Consider the following 16,767-nt stretch of genomic DNA (forward strand, 5'->3'; position numbering starts at 1 on the left):
ATCCAGGTACTCAAGTGGGACACAGAATAGATGTCAGGGTATACTAGTGCAGAATTGACTAATTAACCCTTTTTTCTATTGAGCTTCTAATTTGGTTCCTGTATTTATGTAGTTGGGCAGTGTCTTGTGGTGGGCCACCACACTGTCCATATATGCCAGCCTGAGACAACTCTGTTTAATTTACATAATGTCAGCAACAAATAAGCTATGCACTAGTTTCATTTTCAAAAACATTAAAACAATTCTCATTAACAACACTTAAGTACAAGGTAGTACATTCATGCTTTCACATTCATGCTTCAGAACATACTGTTTCTAAAAACGTTGACGCATACATGATATGCACAAGCAATCTCTGTTATAGTTTTGGAATCCTCTATTTTTATTGGATCTCTGTACAAGGCTGGGTATCCCTGCTGCAGGCGAAGGTTTCTTCGTGCCGACATATGGGGCGGGGGGGATACCATCTACATTCTATGTCTCTATAACACATGCAGACATCTCCATAGTTGGGGTGGAGACCTTCACCGCCTGCGACAGACAGAATAATTCATAAGGAAGAGGAAGTCAGTCACTTTGTGGTGATCAAGTGTGCTAACCTTTCACCACAGCAGCATCCACCTCCATCCTGCACTCCTTTATACATGTAAACGCACAACAGGGACAAGATGAGAGGGTTTCCGATTCGCTGATGTAGAATTATAAAGAATTTGTGAAGGGGTCCTCCGAAGATTCCTCTCTGTTTTATGGTGGTCTAGATACCCAGCTTAGCACAGGCCAAAATTTGGAGGGACATTGGCATGTGCTGTTGTGCAGTGGGTGTCCACATTTGGTGGTGAATGTTCTTGAAATGCCTTGAGAACGCCTTGAGAACCTTCATCGTTGAGTTTGGGTTAAGGAAGAGGACATTCGCTGTTTGTCTTCCCAGCCATATTTTCCTAAAAGATATAAAAAATCACACAATTGGTCAATTATTTTTCAAATGTTTATAAAAAAAAATTGAGAGTAATACATAATATTTCAGAAATCTTTTCTGCCTTGCAAAAATAAACTCACATCTAAGGTAGGCATTGTCTTGAAGATGATGTTGCACAACATCTTTTGAAAATGTAATCACAGAATTATACTAAAAAACACAAGCCTCATGGCGCTAACATTTCTCCTCCCTTCAATGCCTGATTCAAGAGAAAATCTTTGGATAGGAACATTTCTTACGGTTTGTAAGTTTGTAAATATTAGTAAATAAATGTTGACTCACTAAAAGCATGGTAAAGACTACACAATGTACCTACTTGTTTGAAAGGATAAAATATCCCTTTTAAATAAGGTTTTTTTAAATTACGGTATTGAACATGTGAACTCAAAATGTCTTTTGTTTCTTTGTTGTCTTTTTCAGCATACTGGGCTAGCCAACCTCATCGAAGCTGGACTCGGGGCAAAAAAAGAGAACCTTTTCCTGCAGGGCAGAAACAACTGTTTTTCACCACCAGCATGGACGAGGAAGCACACATGACCAGGGAAAGTGCACACTCCTGGAGACAAACAAGATCTGTCACTGAAAGACTCCGGAAGGAGACTGTAGAACTTACTGGGAAGTTCTTCTGGCTTTGAGGAAGAACGATCAGTGGTGTTCAAAGAGTAGGCCCCACAACCATTTGAGCTTGCACCTACTCCCTCTTTAACTCCAGAAGTCACCATACCATCAGGATATCCTACTGCACCCCCTGAACAGCCTTCATTTCCTCCTCAAAAGGAAAGCTTAGAACAACACCTGCACTCTAGGCACACTTTAGCCCCTGCACCTTAGAAAACTCATGTGTAGCCCACTTCCTCCCCTTGGATGATGTGTCATTGGCTGCCCTTAAGAAGATCCTGAGGCGAATTATAGAGGTTTAGGGATCGATCTCAGGATATCTCAGACTTAGGGTCTGATTCTGATCTCGTTCGGAAAGCCCTCTGAACGACTTGGATCTGGAAAGCTTTCCGTACGACTCGTGCTCCAGGAGTCCGGGTGACCGATGCCGGTGTGTCCGTATAGTGACGAACTTGGTATTAGGGCACACATGCTTGGGGCCCTTCTCGACCGTCTCTTACAACTGACTAAACTAAATCTAGAGAGGGCCCTGATTTTCCCATATCTTTCTCCCAGGTAATAAACCAGCCCAGTGCACTGGGATACATACATACTGCCTGCTGTTTTTGGGATTTATAGAGTGAGACCCCTTCTATCTGAAGTTCAATTTTTTGGACCTCTTACAATTTTAGGTCATACACTGCCTTAATGCTGTTTAACAGCAATAACTACTTATTCTGCTGGGATTCTGCTGTATAATACTAACGCTTTTACCAACCCTTAAAAGGTTGTTTGTTTAATGCTCCACAAGTTCAGCATTTTGAATTTGGGCACCCCCTCTATCAAATTAAGAAAAGAGGAACCACATTTGAGTGAGTTTGTAGTAGGGGACACACAGTTACTCAGGCAAGTTGAGAAGAAAAAACATTTGAATGGTTTATTTTCTAGGCGAAACAGGCCTCTATTTGGGGGGAGGGAGAGAGACAGAGAGCATGGAAGACATGCTCCTCACTGCATCTCCTATCTACCCTCTTGGCAACAGTCCCCAAACCTTTTCTCCATCATCAACAGATCGAGGAATCGTATTGCTTCTCAGCTTGAAATCAAATTCAACAGGTACATCAGATGGCAGAGTAGTCCCAGCCATCTCAAGTTCAGAGTGTAGGGGTATTCTCTGCAAAGGTGTTGTACACAAATCCACCAATGAAACCTCACTTGTCATATAAGGTGCGATGACCAAAGAGCCACTACAAGGCACAACTATATTGCATTGCTCAGATTATTTTGGCCCGTAAACGGAATAAAACCAGGACTTTTCAGTAGTTTAGAGCTGTCGCTGGTTTTAAAATATTTGGTGACAAAGTTCAGCAGCGAACATGACAAGGAAGAACAGTTTGCCTTTTCTTGAGACTCAGAGAGTATTCTAATTCAGACGATCGAAGCCCATCCATGCCAGTTGCAGGGCTAAATTCAGTTATAACATGCGGGCCAAGTCCTGGCCTGACTCATCCATGCCATCCAGTTCACAAGTATGGGACTTTTGGTGCCTCACATTTGACACCGCAACCTCAATTTTTTAGGAGCCATTGGATTTGCAATCTTTTCTTCATAAGCAGGATTACATCAGCTAATTGGCTGAAGGACCGAAGGTATGAAGGGCTCTTGTCTGTTGAATCTCCGAAATCAGCAGGTTTCTACAACCCTCAACCTACACAGGGGGCGCCACACCCCCACACCCTTCGATATTAAGCCAGCTGTCTCACACACTTTAGCATTATTCTCACCATCTGGTGCAAGAGTCCCACCCACTCGCTCTGCTGTCCCCACAGTTTAGGCTACCCACCACCCCACAGCACAACACTGCTTACCGCCAGAAGCATCCAGGCACCAAGGATTGCCGAATGAAGAGTGTTGCAGTTGGGAGGATTTCAGGTGTTTAAAGGCAGAAATAGCGGCATACCTGCAGAGGTGTCCAGAAGCCCTTAAAAGCCACTGTAAGGCCCCTTGTAAGACCCCTGAATTTGGTTGAGGGGGACTGGCAGGTACCAGCACCCTGCCGCTTCCAAAGGGAGCCCTCGGGAGACTCCAAGACCATTGCAAATGTTCAAACCATACCACATATGTGGCCGATAGCAGACTCTTTTAGTGACCCTATGTGAGTTGTAGCTGACAGCCAGGTGATCCCCGCCCACTTTCACAAGGGGACTCTATGGATGCCCACAGGGTCTTGGAGGATTCTGGGGAAGTCACAGAGCCGCTGCAAATTCGGCTTTGGAAGCTTCATGCGCCACTTCCTCTCTTGACTCCTCATATCTGCTCTCGTCAATGTGCCTCCACTCCTGCAATAGGAAAAGTAATGATTTTTAGAGGCCAGTGCTTCTGACTGAAATTGTCAAGGTTATACAACAGAGTCACACTTGGAACTGTACTGCTCCAATGATCTTCCCTTGGACTTTTATAAAAATGTGTTTGACTGAAATAATTGCCACTTTTACAGTGACAGTGATCTCACTTAGATCATTAACCCTTTCGCTGCAGCGGCAATTCCGCCGCAACGCTAAGGGGCGGGGGGGGCCGCGCAGCGCTCCGACGCTTTTGATGGAACCGCTCCGTCACGCCCCTCGGGTGGGCTGTGCTTGTAACGGAGCGGTTCCGTCACGGCCCCGCCCGCTCAATAGAACGCGCCGCGCTGGTGCAAAATCGGCGCGGCGAGCAGGCCGTGACGGAACCGCTCCGTCACCAACACAGCCCACCCGAGGGGCGTGACGGAGCGGTTCCGTCATAAGCATGGGAGGGGTTAAAGGCACTGTCTACAATCCTGAACTTTTGACATACACTTCAATATTTTCTGGCGTTTTAGTCTAATTAGTTAAATGGAAATGAAGCAAGACTGCAACACCCGGCATGCATTAAGGTATTAGACTAATGTTCAGGACTGGAAACAGTGTAGTATTGAGCTGGAATGAGGTGGCCACATCTGTATAATAGTCAGGCTATTCTCCCCTGTTGTATGGCATTTTAGATTCCGTATGCATTTTACCGATTCATGCCCTTATATAGGTACAATTCTCGTTGCCCTTATCAAGCCCTTATTTAGGCATAGCCCATACTACCCAAATACATTCATGGCTACTTCCATCCGTTCACCAAACGTCACAACGATTTCTTGGAAAACCAGCTTAAGCCGTTAGGGACTTCCCCTTGCTTGAATATTGATTTCTCCAAGAACTCAGTTACTTTACGATGAACAACTATTCCTCAGGGGTTCATTCATGACGTTCATATGCCCGACTTCACGTCAAACATGGCATTCCTAAACACCTTCAAGGTATAAATATACCTTCGCTTGCTATAGTAAAGCATGGTGATTCAGAGCAGTTCGAAGACCTACTTGCCCAACGCAGCTCGCTACAGCAAGTGCCGAAGGAAGCAGACTCTCCAGCTGACGCACTGATCTGGAAGCTGCCCTTCTCTGCCCAGAATCCAGCTCCAGTGTTTCTGACTCCCCTTGCGGGGTGTTGGGAAATCGAGTCCCAAGACAGAGATACCAGACCTCCTTCATTCTAAAAAGGTATGGAGCTGATCAGAACCTACAGAAACCTTTGGTAGATTCTTGGCAAAACTAAACCTATGCAAAAGACCATACTTACTTCTTCCGACATACTACACTTAGGTTAGGTACATTGGGGTAGGCGTATTTTAGAAGCACCAGTTGAGTATTTTAGTCTATGTTATTTATGTATGTATTTTTATGGCTTAGAAACCATACAATGCTCTTACAGTATAATTTCATATGACAGTTTACGCTGTACACATTATACTTTGCTTTCTGCCTAACGATTGTAGCAGTTCACCTCTCTTGCATGAGAAAGAAGAATGTTCAATAAACCCTTTTTATTGAAAACGCCCGTCTCACTATTTCTCTGCAAAACTCTGTAGAAACGAAGCATGCACGATTGACTGAGTAAAATAGTTATCTATTGTTTCCACTACTCTGAGAGATATGTTCTTATTCTTGGGGAAACAAAGTTGTCATGTTTATGCGGTTGTCAGAAACTAATCCCTTCTTGTGTATTCGAGAAAGTTTCTAGTGACCTCTGAGCTAGCTGGCACACACTTTTGAGTTTAGTATATTTGATAGAGACCTATTGACTTAAGTCCTACGTCAAATTTATAGGATATATTATTTCAATGCGCAGAGCCTATTGGGAATATAGGAACTACACTACACCCCTGTCTTGCAATGTGTGACAATTGATGCCTTCTCTAAGGATGGGAAACATGCACAAAGGGCAAACTCCTACAGACTCATTTTGTTGCTGGACACAGCACCCACGTGATGGTACTCCATCATCAACAGGTTTTTGTTCAATAGTGTAGAGAAGGCTTTCTCTGGGCTAAAGATGGTTTTTTTGCCAGGTTACATGAGAAATCTGAAGTCTTTGTGTTAATGTACATGTGCTATTAATTTGTTGACTGCTTTCAATATATCATGCAGCACTATATCCAAGGATGACTTTTATTTAATTTGTTGTTTCCTTTGTTTATTGACCTCCTATATCTATCATGTATTTTTCCAGAGTGGTGGTAATCCATCTAATGTTGGGGTAGTCAGGTCCTTTGTAGTTTGTACATAAGAGTTCAGACATGAAGCTCTCGGCATATTCCCCTGGTTTAATTGTTCTCAATAGTCAGCAAGGGAAAGATTGTCCTGAAGGTCTAAAACCTATCCAACATATGTTTCAGTTTTCTGGATTTCCACTTAAACGTGCTTCAAAATATCAGTCCACCTGCTCTGAGCTACAGTAAAGGGACGACTGCATCTGTAACTTGCTCAGTTGAAAGTGATCAGGTAATTTGCGGAAGATGATCACAGATAGACAAGACAACAACCCACATGCAAAATCTAAGTTGTCTGTTGTCAAGATCTATTCTAGCACAATTTGCAGATGCTTTTTTACTCTGACTTGGGCTTGTAGTGCTCCTGCCTTTTTCCTAAAAGTGTACATCACCTCTACATGAAATTATTTTTGTCTCTTGGGGGCAGATTTATGATGACTGGCGCATCCCTGGGGATGCGCCAGTCATCCGGCGCCGCTGCTCCGCCACCCATGGTGTGCCGCATTTATAATGCGGCGCACCATGGGGCAAAAATGGCAGAGATGCGTCACGCATCTGTGCCGTAAAGGTGGCGCATTGCTGGAGCTGCGTCGCAAGCGCGACGCAGCTCCAGCAAGGCTCGGGGGTGCCCCATCTCCACAATGCTGCGTCAAGACCTACGCCTGCTTCAAGCAGGCGCAGGGTTTTGACGCAGCATTGTTCTGAATGTGACTGAGTGAAATCTCATAGATTTCACTCAGCCACTTTTAGGAGGCGTTCCTGCGCAGGAACGCCCCCCCCTACGCCGGAACGCCTCCTTAAGGCGCAGGGCTTTACAACGTGACGCATCTCCTAGATGTGTCACGTTGTAAATAGGGCGCATTGTTTGCGCCGCCGTTGCGTCAAATAAAGTGACGCACCGGCGGCGCAAGGCCGTCATAAATCTGCCCCCATGTGTTTACTTGATTGAGTTGCTGATGATACCCTGTTTACGGTGCTGCTGGAAGCTGTGCACAGCGCGTCTTAATCGGTGCCTTTTGAAGCTGCATAGGGGACACGTCCCCTCTTACAGCTTCTCCCTGCACGAAAGATTAACAACATGAACCAATTACACTGCATTTCCATGAGTCAAAGAAACACAAAGGGATAACGAATGGCATACGACTGCTGAGCTAAGAAAACAGCAGGAGGCAAGTAAACAGCCTCCAACGTGAACTGTGAGAAAAATACTTTCATTTCAAAATTTAATTTTAGCCACTTTCTGAAGAACATGGATTATAGTTCAGCTTTTTCTCATTCATTCTTGATGAGTAATGAGTAGAGTGATCCAAAATGGATTTGTGTGAATATTTACAAAGTTCTATCCTGAAATACGATATAATGCAGCCCCATATTTGCGAGTGAGCCCGAACCTCTCTAAGGGTGGGGATTTGGAGTAAAAAGTGGTGCCTCCCCCACCACCAGTCCCCAAGGCTCAGACTGGTGCTACTGGGCGACGGGTATTTTACTGGTGGGCTAGCAGGGTGGGGGCTGGTTTACTGCTGGTTGGGGCTGGTTGGTTATGTTGCACTGCCTGCAGCACAAATGAATAATCAATGCAAATCAAATGAGTTTAAAGTGGGCTTTAAACTAGTTGTTGTTGCATTTAGGTGGTTCCTGTCTCCTGTAGGCACTACACATCCGTTGACAGGGCCATCGGGCAAGCACGGGTTACTGGGTCAAGTGGACTTTTACTTAAGATTTTCTGAGGCTCAGCCAATATGGATGCTGAGCAACATGGCCAAGTACCCTTTCAGCACTTGGCTCTCAGCAGTAAAGTGGTTAAGCAGTCCAAGGCTTCTGCGTGGGGAGATGGATACGGAGGGCGAACACGGCCTCACAACTCAATATGCAAATTTGACACCCATGGGTCTTATCAATTAACCCCATCGCCGCGGGGCTAATTCCCACGCGGTGCGGGGGGCTGCACGCGGCGCCGCTGTGCTGATGACGAGCTCGGGTCGTCATGCAGCACGGTGGCACTGTGCTTATGATGAGCTGAGCTCGTCATGCCCACGCCCGCTGAATGGAACGCCCAGCACAGCGGGGTAATTAACCCAGCTCGTCATCAGCACAGCACCACCGTGCTGCATGATGAGCTGAGCTCGTCATCAGCACGCAAGAGGTTAAACGAGGTGAAAGTTTGTTGAGAGTGAGTGGTGGCCAGTCCTGGGACAGGGAAACAACCAGAACCATCTGGTTTACAGGCATTGCTGCCTCTCTTCAGCACCCGCTGATCTGGTGCCATGTGCCCATCAAGAATATCCACATTGTTTCAAACCAGAAACTAAAAGCTCACTTAAAAGAAAGACATGACGTGTGGCTGGGAGTATTTTACAGTGCACCTTGTACAGCCTGACAGTGAGAAACCTTGCCTTTAATGCCCCCTCCCGAACTTGGCACCAGGTGCGGTGGCACCAGTTGCAGCACCCTAAAGATGGCACTGCCCATGGGCAATGTCCTGATTTGTAGAGCAGCTGTCTCTTCACACCTAACAAAGGGAATCCACTCGACAGGGCTCCCCACTGGATCTCACTTCTTTTAACTCTCTCAGCTTCCTCACAGAGCAGACTGGTCTTGGCAAGCAGGAAGGCACTGGTACTCCAGGCTCCCAGGCAGGGGGTCTTGGATTCCCTGGGTGATGTCCCCTCACCCAGGTGGGAGACTAGCAGGCTTTAGCCCCCAGTCCTGGTCACAGGCAGAAGTCTTGCAGGGCTTCCTCTATTGACACAGCCCATCTGGCTGCTTGGCAGTTGGCAATTTTTGGGGTCTCAAACTCCTGTTCTTGTAGTCCATTTCGAGACACCAAATCTGTTTTAGACTCTGAGTATTTGAAGTTTATGGTGGAGGTCTGCTTCTTTTTGAAGTACCCACTCCTCTGCCCTCTCCTCCCCTTGAAAGCAGTCTGTCATTGCAGAAGCGACTCCAAAGCTCATAGCCCCACAACACAGGCCATGGAAGTGAAGAGTTCACACCTAGATGTCAGTTACGGTGATATGGGCATCAAAACTTTAGCCCGGGGCCTCAGCCCTACTCTTTATGATTCTCTTATCAGCCCCAACTCCTTCCTTAGATGTGCCCAGGCCTCTTCCTTGTGACCTCGCCCTGAATCAAAGAGCATCCTTTGAAGTGTATGAAGAGGGGGATGAAGCCTGAGTCTCCCCCTCCAATAGCTTACAGAAACGCAGCAATTCACAAAACTGTCTGGGGAGATTCTGCTACCTCCGCTCCTCGTGTTTCCTCATGCAGCCTTAGGTCTCCCAAAATGGAACCCATAGTCTGCCATGTATTGTACCATTCTCAAGCGCACATACACTCAGCACATGCATTTAACTGACAAACACATCACAGCACTGTATACTTCATGTACCTTACCAGTTACAGGTTCACCCCGCACATGCATTTAACATGCTTGACATGCACAGCAGTATATCCTTCGTGTACTGTACCACTCAAAGGCACATATACACCCAGTGCATGCATTCAACATGCACGTACTGTATTATCCCTGTTTTGTACCCATCTCAGGCACACATACACGCAGTGCAGATACACCACTCATACACTGTGCAGCACTCCACGTCAACCTACTGTAGGCCTAGGAGTGAGTTAAGCACACACGAGCAAAACCTTGAATGAGTGAGCATGTTGGACTGACTTCAGTTACACAGGTTAAAGAGGAACTGTTCATTCCTGCTGGTCACTACACTGTATGCCGGTGGATCCCAAAGTGTGCGCCGCGGCACCCCGGTGCGCCGTGATGAGAAGCCAGGGGCGCCGCGCTGCCGCCCAAATATCTAAAGAATGCTTAAGGCATGGTCCACATTTATTTCTTTCAAATCGTACAAACGGAGACGTTTCTTTGTAGGCGCTGAAACACACTTTGCTCTATTAGAGTAAGTATCCTTTACAGAGCGGACTTGCCTTTGCACGTCATAGTTTTGAGTGATATTGGTCATAATTAAATGGAAAATGCAGATCGCAAGGACTTGGACGGATGCTCGAGCAGCATCAACTTCTCATTTAAAGTCGAAGCTCTGTTATTAAGAAGGGAGAGTGGATCTGGTAAGTGATGCCACTAGGAATTATGTATTTTCAGATCTGAAAGGAGACTTTGCCAAAATGGTCAAAACAAACTTCAGATCAAATCGATTCTTATGTTCCACCACCCTCAGAAACATTGTGACACAGTTTTGCTGTGTCACAGTAGCCTCTCTACTACTACACTGACTTACCTACTGACCTTTTCCTCCAGTGGCTGACACATTCGTCATCAGATGAATCCTCCATATCGGAACTATACTCTTCACCATCAGCCTGGTCCTTGAAATCTGGTAACGTTTTCAATATCTTTCTTTCCTCTATAGCTAAAATATGTTTCAGCATAGCTAGTTTCCTCTTTGCAATAAACACATCACCGACAAATGCTTCCAAATCAAATGACGAAAGCTTTATTCGATTTTAGGTTAAATCATAAAAGCATACAGATAAAAAAAGAAAAACGTGCATACAAGAACCACGTATTGATTTTAAGTTACACAGTTAAAAGATTAAAAGGACTTTTGCCCTCCCGTTGAGCATAACAATCTGTGGTGATAACTTACTTTACACAGCTTTTAGACATCATTAGTGGTAACAGTGTTCTAGAAATTTTTGGTAGTTACGGTACATAAAACTGTTGTACGACGGTTTGAGGCAGTTAAAAACCACGGGAAAACTACTGCCCTTAGTTAAATGAGTTCCTCTACCCTCTAAGTTGTTATCCATACCCTGAGGTCTGGGGGAAAGCGTGTAGGACGTATTTGGGTAGAAGTCATGTAAGTTCCAGGTACAAATAAGTCCATCACTTTTTTGAGGTAACCAAGTTTGCAAATAAGGCACGATGTGTCTGCTCCTAAATCGTATCAGGATCAGATCACCCGAAATGTCTTTTTTGAGGGGACCCAGCCAACTCACCCTCCGGACGCTTATTATTCTACCATCAAGGTGATGGGGCAGAGGTCTGTTTTTAGCTAGCCAAAACTTGACCTTATTCATCAGCTCATATTGTCTCTCAGCTTTACCTTGTGTTAGTTCAGGGACTCCCGAGAGAACAGTTACAAAAGGGGCTGCCTCTGGTGATAAGTGTATGTGGGTGGTGAACTCAAGTTTGGGAGGAGTGTGACGCGCTGTCGTTGGATTGAGGGGGACTTTGAGAATGATTGGAGGCATGGAGGTGGGGACTGATAATTGGGTAAGCACCACTTCATGGGGTGTAATAAATTTGGGCGGGTTTAAAGAAGCAGTTGTCGGAGGGCATTGAGGTATTACAGCAGGTGTGGGAGATTTCAGGTGAGATTTGATTGTATTCTCCAACCCCGTCAGCCTATCCCCCAACGTAGTGATTTTGTCAATCAAAGGATGTAGTAGGGATTTGATCAAATGTTCGATCATGGGCAGTAAGGCCTGCCGGGATGATGGTAATAAGTCGTCCAGATTTTCAACAAGTGCCGGGGTAAAAGGAGACTTGATTACGGGTGGTGTGGGACTTAAAGATAATTTATCTAATTTTTGAGTTTTGTCTAAGCTCCCACTTTGATCGTCCCCATCGTGCTTCCTTTTGGCAGGTGTAGCCCTGGGAGGTGTTACGCTATGGGTGTTAGCTTTATATGTTTCAGGGAAGGGTTCCAGCTCCCATTGACAAAGTGGTAGGTTGCTGCTTTGTAAGGTGGGGGAAGACTCTGCTGGAACGTAGTTTGCCTTACAGAGGCTATTTAACTCTTCCAACCAAGAGAAACTAGATGGTGGATGTGCGTTGGAATTTTCACAGAGTGAACTGATCGTAGAATGGCAAGGTACATTTTTACCCACCTCTCTGAACAAGGGAAACAGTTGGCAAGTTGTGTGCACAGGGGTTATATCAATCAATGTATGGGGCTTAGACATGGCTTAGTTGGGAAATTTCAAAACAAAGGATTTACAATCGGTTTTAGCCCCAAAGGGGGTGGCCCGTCCCGTCCTCCTCAGTCCTCTGAGGGCCACAGAGGGCCCGCCCTTTGCCCGGGCTTAGCCCCGGGCACCGACCCGCGCGCGTCCCGCGATGCGGGATGGGTGAAAGAGTTAAATTGGCTGAGGGTGGGGGCGCGGCTTACTCCCAGTCCAGGTGTCAGCAGAGAGGATCCTGGGACTTGGAGTCCGCCTTGGTGTTCCGGCGTGACTACGACAAGCCCAGGATCACAACAGAAAGCCCCAAGCAATCCTCCCGTGTCTGCTCCGTGTGTCAGGGGAGGGACTGGAATCCGGCACACAGTTTCAGATTTTACCCCCCGGACCTCCACGCTGCGGCACCCGTGGAGCGGGTGCGGCGAGGTCAATTTGTGTTGGCTGAGGGTGGGGGCGCGGCTTACTCCCAGTCCAGGTGTCAGCGGAGAGGATCCTGGGACTTGGAGTCCGCCTTGGTGTTCCGGCGTGACTACGACAAGCCCAGGATCACAACAGAAAGCCCCAAGCAATCCTCCCGTGTCCGCTGGTCTCCGTGTGTCAGGGGAGGGCTGGAATCCGGGGTGACTACGACAAGCCCAGGATCACAACAGAAAGCCCCAAGCAATCCTCCCGTGTCTGCTCCGTGTGTCAGGGGAGGGACTGGAATCCGGCACACAGTTTCAGATTTTACCCCCCGGACCTCCACGCTGCGGCACCCGTGGAGCGGGTGCGGCGAGGTCAATTTGTGTTGGCTGAGGGTGGGGGCGCGGCTTACTCCCAGTCCAGGTGTCAGCGGAGAGGATCCTGGGACTTGGAGTCCGCCTTGGTGTTCCGGCGTGACTACGACAAGCCCAGGATCACAACAGAAAGCCCCAAGCAATCCTCCCGTGTCCGCTGGTCTCCGTGTGTCAGGGGAGGGCTGGAATCCGGCACACAGTTTCAGATTTTACCCCCCGGACCTCCACGCTGCGGCACCCAATTTGGTCCCAAAGGCTTCTCACCAATCTTACAACGTCACAACAGCGTCACCTGGTGAAGCAAGACATTTAGGAGGAGGAGATATCAACTGCATATTTATCTTCTATACCATCCCCCTTTTTAGAGTTATGTACATTAAATAACTACAGAATTTATAATTTAATAAACTACAATTCAACAAGAGAAAACAATTAACTGAAACAAAAAAAAGTAGTCACAGCCTAGGTGTCTGTTCATTAAAAATTAACAATCTAAAATAATAAAAGCGGTGTGATAGCCTGGAACCCCAGTAGTCCTCTTCAAAGAATATGCTCTTATTGACCAATGATAACAGTCCTCACATTGACCAATGAGGACATGGTTCTGTTTCAGCTTCCAGAGGACACAAATTAATTGCCTTAGGTCGGTGGTTCCCAAAGTGTGCGCCGCGGCACCCCGGGGCACTGGTAAAAAAATGGTGGGGAGCCACGGCCAACTGCCAATTAGGTCAAGGGAGCCACGGGTCACAAAAGTTTGGGAACCACTGCTGTATGCTGTCACCATCCCTCTTTTGCTGCTTAACTCCTGGTAAATTCAGAAGTCTTTCACTACTATGAGGGTAGAGCTTTGGGCTACCCTCCTGGTCCAACAAGATCGCAGTCCATGAGACAGGCCTATGTCATGGCACACACACATAATCCGTGTTTGCCTATGTCAACAAAAACTAGCATTAGGGATCCAGGCATCCATACAGTTGGAGCACTGAATTGATTAGGGCTTTGTTTCTGCTACCAATAATTTTTACATTTATTTGCATTATGAATATTTTGAATTGGTTGGCTAACCTTAACTATCTGCTTTCTTTATTGATTCTCAATTTTAAATAAACCTTCAAAGGTCTAAGCCCTGTGGCAGAGGGCGGAGGGCTTCGCGCTGAGCGCAGGACTCATATTTTGGCTCTTTTAATTCTGTTACTCTGCTGATTGCTAGCAGCTTACCTGGCTATTCCTTCACCGTCCCGCTGAATAAGAGCGGCCAACGGCAATCTTGTTTTTAACCTGACCCCACCCCGCCCTCCCGACTCCTCCCCCACCGCGTCACTGCCTACTTAGGCTCCACCCCTTCCCCTCGCGCGTTGTCTAAGCCCTGTGGCAGAGGGCGGAGGGCTTCGCGCTGAGCACAGGACTCATATTTTGGCTCTTTTAATTCTGTTACTCTGCTGATTGCTAGCAGCTTACCTGGCTATTCCTTCACCGTCCCGCTGAATAAGAGCGGCCAACGGCAATCTTGTTTTTAACCTGACCCCACCCCGCCCTCCCGACTCCTCCCCCACCGCGTCACTGCCTACTTAGGCTCCGCCCCTTCCCCTCGCGCGTTGTCTAAGCCCTGTGGCAGAGGGCGGAGGGCTTCGCGCTGAGCGCAGGACTCATATTTTGGCTCTTTTAATTCTGTTACTCTGCTGATTGCTAGCAGCTTACCTGGCTATTCCTTCACCGTCCCGCTGAATAAGAGCGGCCAACGGCAATCTTGTTTTTAACCTGACCCCACCCCGCCCTCCCGACTCCTCCCCCACCGCGTCACTGCCTACTTAGGCTCCGCCCCTTCCCCTCGCGCGTTGTCTAAGCCCTGTGGCAGAGGGCGGAGGGCTTCGCGCTGAGCGCAGGACTCATATTTTGGCTCTTTTAATTCTGTTACTCTGCTGATTGCTAGCAGCTTACCTGGCTATTCCTTCACCGTCCCGCTGAATAAGAGCGGCCAACGGCAATCTTGTTTTTAACCTGACCCCACCCCGCCCTCCCGACTCCTCCCCCACCGCGTCACTGCCTACTTAGGCTCCGCCCCTTCCCCTCGCGCGTTGTCTAAGCCCTGTGGCAGAGGGCGGAGGGCTTCGCGCTGAGCGCAGGACTCATATTTTGGCTCTTTTAATTCTGTTACTCTGCTGATTGCTAGCAGCTTACCTACCTATTCCTTCACCGTCCCGCTGAATAAGAGCGGCCAACGGCAATCTTGTTTTTAACCTGACCCCACCCCGCCCTCCCGACTCCTCCCCCACCGCGTCACTGCCTACTTAGGCTCCGCCCCTTCCCCTCGCGCGTTGTCCAAGCCCTGTGGCAGAGGGCGGAGGGCTTCGCGCTGAGCGCAGGACTCATATTTTGGCTCTTTTAATTCTGTTACTCTGCTGATTGCTAGCAGCTTACCTGGCTATTCCTTCACCGTCCCGCTGAATAAGAGCGGCCAACGGCAATCTTGTTTTTAACCTGAACCCACCCCGCCCTCCCGACTCCTCCCCCACCGCGTCACTGCCTACTTAGGCTCCGCCCCTTCCCCTCGCGCGTTGTCTAAGCCCTGTGGCAGAGGGCGGAGGGCTTCGCGCTGAGCGCAGGACTCATATTTTGGCTCTTTTAATTCTGTTACTCTGCTGATTGCTAGCAGCTTACCTGGCTATTCCTTCACCGTCCCGCTGAATAAGAGCGGCCAACGGCAATCTTGTTTTTAACCTGACCCCACCCCGCCCTCCCGACTCCTCCCCCACCGCGTCACTGCCTACTTAGGCTCCGCCCCTTCCCCTCGCGCGTTGTCTAAGCCCTGTGGCAGAGGGCGGAGGGCTTCGCGCTGAGCGCAGGACTCATATTTTGGCTCTTTTAATTCTGTTACTCTGCTGATTGCTAGCAGCTTACCTGGCTATTCCTTCACCGTCCTGCTGAATAAGAGCGGCCAACGGCAATCTTGTTTTTAACCTGACCCCACCCCGCCCTCCCGACTCCTCCCCCACCGCGTCACTGCCTACTTAGGCTCCTCCCCTTCCCCTCGCGCGTTGTCTAAGCCCTGTGGCAGAGGGCGGAGGGCTTCGCGCTGAGCGCAGGACTCATATTTTGGCTCTTTTAATTCTGTTACTCTGCTGATTGCTAGCAGCTTACCTGGCTATTCCTTCACCGTCCCGCTGAATAAGAGCGGCCAACGGCAATCTTGTTTTTAACCTGACCCCACCCCGCCCTCCCGACTCCTCCCCCACCGCGTCACTGCCTACTTAGACGTTCCTCATGCGTCAGCGCAGCGGACGAGCGCAGCGGGCGCGACGTAGGCGCGCCGGAGTTGCGCCAGAGTTAAGCCCGTCTGCGCCCGTCCGCGGCAGATCGGGGCAAGGGGCCACTACCCCTGGCTCTCGCATCCAATATTCTTCCGCGGCTTTGACCCAACTGCTGGGCCATTGGCCCCTCGATCCTCGTTCCATCCATCGGATCGCACTGCTGGGCTGCAACTCCCCCTGTCATGCCTGCCCATCTGGTTACCCTCTCCCTCACGCGTCACCGCCGCCCCCTGCCCCACTTACCACCTGTGATTCGTACTCTCCCCCATTATCTATCATTTTACTTAATACCAGATCGGCTGTCAAACATCACCATGAACTTTTCACTCTCTTAGATACTGATAAACCCGACCTTCTACTGCTGACGGAAACGTGGTTCACTGAAGCCTCCCTCCCTTCCCTCCTGGCTACCCTTCTCTCGACTTATTATGCCATCCGCGCAGACCGCCCTGGCGGGAAAGCGGGTGGAGGCGTTGCTCTTATTGCCCGCTCTGATCTCCAGTTTCAAGTCCTCCCTTCTCCCTCCCTTGGCGGAATCGACTATCTGGTG

The 16,767-nt window shown here is 48.3% G+C and overlaps 1 long non-coding RNA gene across 2 annotated transcripts in view; it reads right to left on the minus strand.

Moving 5' to 3' along the window:
* Positions 1-860: 860 nt before the first annotated feature.
* LOC144767422 (uncharacterized) overlaps positions 861-16,767 on the minus strand; it is a 295,858-nt gene continuing 279,951 nt past the window's right edge. The window contains exons 3-4 of one of the 2 annotated variants that reach the window (XR_013598194.1): positions 3,442-3,912; positions 861-938 (exon numbers count right to left, since the gene is read on the minus strand). This is a non-coding gene — a long non-coding RNA (uncharacterized LOC144767422). The remainder of the gene's footprint in view (positions 939-3,441; positions 3,913-16,767) is intronic. The other variant, XR_013598195.1, reaches the window with a different exon arrangement.

Source organism: Lissotriton helveticus, chromosome 7 (genome assembly GCF_964261635.1).
Source record: "Lissotriton helveticus chromosome 7, aLisHel1.1, whole genome shotgun sequence".
Classification (NCBI taxonomy): domain Eukaryota; kingdom Metazoa; phylum Chordata; class Amphibia; order Caudata; family Salamandridae; genus Lissotriton; species Lissotriton helveticus.